Here is a 5709-nt window from a genome sequence, read left to right on the forward strand (position 1 = left end):
TCAGTTTCCACTCAATAACTTGAGTTTGCTTTGGCCTATTCACACCAAACTTGGTGTATGGATAGCTTATATCAATATAAGTCGACATGACGGCACATGAGTAATTACGAACACGGCATCTAGGGGGTCAATTCAAGCTTCCATACACTTAAGATTAAGTTTCCTCAGGTGCATCATCGGTCTGATATTCACAGATACATACGTATGTACTTTGTATGTTGTAGTTTGCTTATTTTTGTTTATTTGCATTTATATGTTTTTAAGATATGATATGTAACATTTAGCGTTAAGGGTAGCGATATATTGCATTAGTCGAAATTTTTCGACATTTTGCGTAAGCGTTGCGACATATAGCGGTAGACGATTACAACATATCGTGTTGATTGCGACATAATGCATATCGTGACATATAGCGTTGATTGCGACATAATGTGGCATTGTGGTGGTACAACGCCCAGTTTCTATGCGTAAAGGCGCCACATCACAACGAAACTTGCTAAATGCAGTGCGATGAAGTTGAGGAATAATAAAGTGTACAATACAATCCTTTTTTAAATAGTCGATATGTACGCAACTTGTTGCCACCACGACCAGAAGGACCTGTGACACTAATTAAAGATTCGAGCCAGTTTAAAACAATTTACTTGTTTCAAAATTCACTATTGAATGGAATGGAAATTCTTAGTTCTCTAATATAGGTGTGCATTACAATTTTTTAACATCATTAACATGTTAATAATATAGAAAAAACAATTTTAACATGACCAATTTGCTGCAGATGCAGATTGATCAAAGTGCAACTAGTTTGTTTACTCAAAAATCAAGCATATTATACATTCTAGATAAAAGGATCCACTGTCTGATTTCTGGGGGTATCCATCCCATTTTATCGGAAACCGCGACGTTTATCTACAGACACTTTAAAAAGAAGGGCATGGCGCAAAACTGCACAGTAAGAGCGATAACCTCAGATATCAGAACCGTAACTGATTGTTCGACAAACCGTATACATTGTACAGAAGACCACCAGCCGATTTACATTAAGCAATAAGAATGCCAAAAGCCCAACTTGCACTTTGAGCTACAACCTTTGTCGCGACATTTCTTGCAGCATTAATTCCAAATACATATATCTATTAACGATATTAAGTGTGTGAACACTACACATAAAACTGAACAATGTTCTACATATTGTTGGTGCTACAACAATTATTCAGTGCATTTTAATAAACATTGCAAATCTTTCTCATCTTCTCCCAATTAGACAAGAGATAAAATTCGGGATAATAAGTCAAGAACGTCATTGATCGAGAAATACCTTTTATTTCTATTAAATTATGTCAAGCATTTATATGAATTGGTCGGGCAAAAATATATAATATCCCGTTCTTATTTGTACATGCACGGACTTTAAAATTCTGTCAGGAGCACAGTTTATCGTTTTTTATTTCATGCTTACCAGTGTTTTATTGTAATATATCAGGTGATAATATTCTGATAAACCACTAGTGAAATTTATAAAATATAATTTTCAGTGCAGCCGGACTATATCTGAATGCGGATGAAAAGAAAATCATAACTAAATGGAATAACAGGCAGAAATAAATGCCGTCATACGTAAATTTTGCTTCTTTAGGAAAAGAAAGTCGATGTCACCATAAATCATGGTTAAAATGTAACAAAATAAGAGAAATCTAACAGAACTATATTTCAAAATTGATGATGTGACGTCATGATGTGATGACGTCACAAAGGAGAATGCGCCACGTTACGCGGCAAAATCAGTAAAAAATACTTAAAATCACTTAAAAAGCATGAAATAAAAAGAAAATTTATTTGTTTTACATATAAGATTGAAATATATTTCATTCGTGAACACCAGCTATTATATTTTCACTCGTGGCTACGCCACTCGTGAAAATATTGCATCTGGTGTTCACTCAGTGAAATTATATTTCAATCTTACATGCAAAACAAACAAATACCCTCTATTTAATTTATATTTTAACGGATTTTCATACATGAATACCCAGGCAGAGTGAAACTGATATAATATTATAATAATAATGATTATAATTATGTTTATATTCCAAGAGAAAAATTAAAAAAATGACTTTGATATAACGATTTAAAATTATAGAATTTTTTTATATAGAGGATATTTGTTTGTTTTGCATGTAAGATTGAAATATAATTTCACTGAGTACCAGATGCAATATTTTCACGAGTGGCGTAGCCACGAGTGAAAATATAATAGCTGGTGTTCACGAATGAAATATATTTCAATCTTTTATGTAAAACAAATAAATTTTCTTTTTATTTTATGTTTTTTAAGTGATTTTAAGTATTTTTTTTACTGATTTCCCGCGTAACGTCGCGCATTTTCCTTTCTGACGTCATTATATCATGACGTTACATCATAAGTTTTGAAATATAGTTCTGTTAAATTTCTCTAATTTTGTTAAATTTTTAACATGATGTATGATGACATCGACTTTCTTTTCCTTAAAGAAGCAAAATTTACGTATGACGGCATTTCTTTCTGCCTGTTATTCCATTTGGTTATGATTTTCTTTTCATCCGCATTCAGATTTAGTCCGGCTACAGTGAAAATTATATTTTATAAATTTCACTAGTGGTTTAAACCGCGGCGCAGGAGTGTAATAAAGCCATTTAATAAAAACGATATTACACTGGACGATATTACACTAGTGTAATAACACTTTGACGTCACGTCATTTGCACTATAAACATAGCGTTAAAGCGCGCTAATGTTAGCGCTACACTGTAGGCGCGTCAAAGAAAAATGACTCTTGTTAACAGTTTACCGTTCTTATTTTATATATGTGATAAATAGAATATTATATTCGTGTAGATTCAATACTAAATCTATTGAACTCGTTCAATAAAACAATATTATGCTCGCCAGAGGCTCGCATAATATGATTTTATTCAACTCGTTCAATAAATTTAGTATTAAACCTACACTCATTCAATATCCTCTATATAATCATCTGATATATTGTAATAAAACACTGGAAAGCATGAAATAAATCAAAATCAATAATTTACAAAGGCATTTTTTCAAATATGTTATTTTTTTATGAAGATCAAAGACATTTAATGCATAAGGTTTATATAAATAACAATAATTACCAAAATAAGTTGGTTTAAAATTTATGGTAGTACCACGGAAAGTGTCTGTTGTCGCCTTAATTTGCAAATTTTCTGCATTCAAATAATAATATTAAACGAATGATTCATAACAAAATTTAAATCGCTAAATCAAGGCACCCCACATTTTAGATTTTGTTCAAAATGCGTAACAAAATAAAAAAATAATAAAGAAACAAATAAAAAAAATCAACGGTCTACCGGTCGCATCATTTCAGACCAGTTACTATAAGTTATGTGGGTTTAAAACAAGGGGAGCCACTCTCACCTCTCTTATTCATATTTTTCGTCAATGATATGCACAGCGACTTGCTAATGACACTGTTGGCTCTTTCACAATAGACGATTGACAAATATTTCTTTTATTATTTGCTGATGACACAGTGTTATTTTACTATTCTAAAGAAGGACTACAACATCTTTTAAACAAATTGTATGCAACAATTGCGGAATTGTTGTTAATGTACATAAAACTGTTGCTATGACCTTCAAAACCGGTGAAATGATGATTTAGTGGTCTATTATAATAACGAACGTCTTAAAGTTGTTACCTTGTCATCTAATGGGAATTTTTATCAAGTTCAAAAATCTTTATCCAACCAAGCATTAAAAGCATTGTTTTCGTTGAATTCTTCATTTGATTATATTCCATTGAATGTATCTGAAAAGCTTAGGCTTTTCGATACTATGATTTTACCAATTTTGACATATGTTGGGCTTTCATAACTCACCTGATATTAATAAAGTTCACTTAAAATTCTTAAAACAAGTTTTAGGCGTTCGTCCGCAACTTCGGCAGTACTTGTACAGATTTCCTATTCAAAATTCGAATAGTTAAATTTTGGTATAGAATTATGATAGCCATACCGTCTCATATGCAGCATAATGCACTTTCAATGCAAATTATTTGCTATTTATTGAAAGATACGTAATAGTTATTAATAAATTCTGATGGAAACTGAAAATTTCCTTTTTTTCAAAGTTAAAGGGGCATAACTCTGCCAAAAATCATCAAACCATGACAAAATTCAAACTTGACCTGCACATTTCTTTGATGTATCCATATGTCAAATTTGAGTTGAATGTGTTATAAACCCTAGAGGAAATAATGAACGGAAACTGAAAATTTCATATTATTTTCAAAGTAAAAGGGACATAACTGCCAAACAATAATCGAAACATGACCAAATTCAAACTTGACCAGCGCATTCCTTTGACATATCCATATGTCAAATTTGAGTTGAATATGTAACACTGTTGGGGAGATAATAAACAGACACTGAAAGTTTCATATTATTTTCAAAGTGAAAGGGGCATAACTCTGCCAAAAATCATCGAACCATGACCAAATTTGAAATTGACCTGCGCATTCCTTTGACGTATCCATATGTCAAGTTTGAGTTAAATGTGTTGTACCGTTGGGGAGATAATGAACGGAAACTGAAAATTTCATATTATTTTCAAAGTGAAAGGGGCATAACTCTGCCAAAAAAAATCGAACCATGAATAAATTTGAACTAAACCTAAATTTTCTCATGACATATCAACCTGTCAAGTTTGAGTTGAATGTGTGCAACCGTTACTAAGATAATGAACGGAAACTGATGATGACAGAATGACGGAAGGACGGAATGACAGAAGGACGGAAGGACGGAACAGGGTAACACTATATGCCACGACCATTATATGGCGGGGGCAAAATTAAATTCTGGACGCAGTAAGGAATACAAAACTATAAAAGGAAAGCCAACTAGAACTATCACATAATGTGATTAATACCCCCCGCAAGACTGCTTCGGAAATGAGGATGTTACTAGTAACAGTAACCTTGTAAGGAATTGAAATAGAGTTATGGTTGTGGGCAATTAAAGATAGTTATGGTTCTTGTATGTTGCATTTCCTTTCAATGTGGTTTGCCATTGATGAAGTTTTATTGGATTACTCTGTAATAAGAAAGACAAGGAAAAGGAACAAAGGGCAATAACTCTATAAATACTGAAGATTGAGTTTTATGGTAATTGTACACTGCACTTCCTCTCATTGCGCTTGACCATTGTATGAAGCTGTATTGAATTCCAACTACTAGTTTTCAAGTTATGCACTGGACAAAAAAAGTAACAAAGGCAATAACTGTAATAAGTCCAAATAGAGTTATTGTTCTTGTGCACTGCACTTCATCTCACTGCCCTTGACCATTGTATAAAGTTTCATTGAATTCCAACCATTCATTTTCAAGTTATGCACTGGACAATAAAAAGTAACAAAGGGCAAAAACTTTTGAATTAGTCAAAAAAGAGTTATGGTTTCTGTGCACTGCACTTCCTCTCAATATACTTGACCATTGTATGAAATAGTTTTGAATTCCAACTAGCAGTTTTTAAGTTATACTCTGGACAAGAAAAAAGCAATGGAAAAGTAACAAAGGGCAATAACTCTATAATTACTCTGGACACAGTTAAAGTTCTTGTGCTTGACCATTGTATGAAGTTGTTTTAAATTCCAACCAGTAGTTTTCAAGTTATGCTCCTGACAAGG

This window comes from Ruditapes philippinarum, unplaced genomic scaffold, assembly GCF_026571515.1.
Source record: "Ruditapes philippinarum isolate M1 unplaced genomic scaffold, ASM2657151v2 ctg4051_1_1_1_1, whole genome shotgun sequence".
Lineage (NCBI taxonomy): Eukaryota > Metazoa > Mollusca > Bivalvia > Venerida > Veneridae > Ruditapes > Ruditapes philippinarum.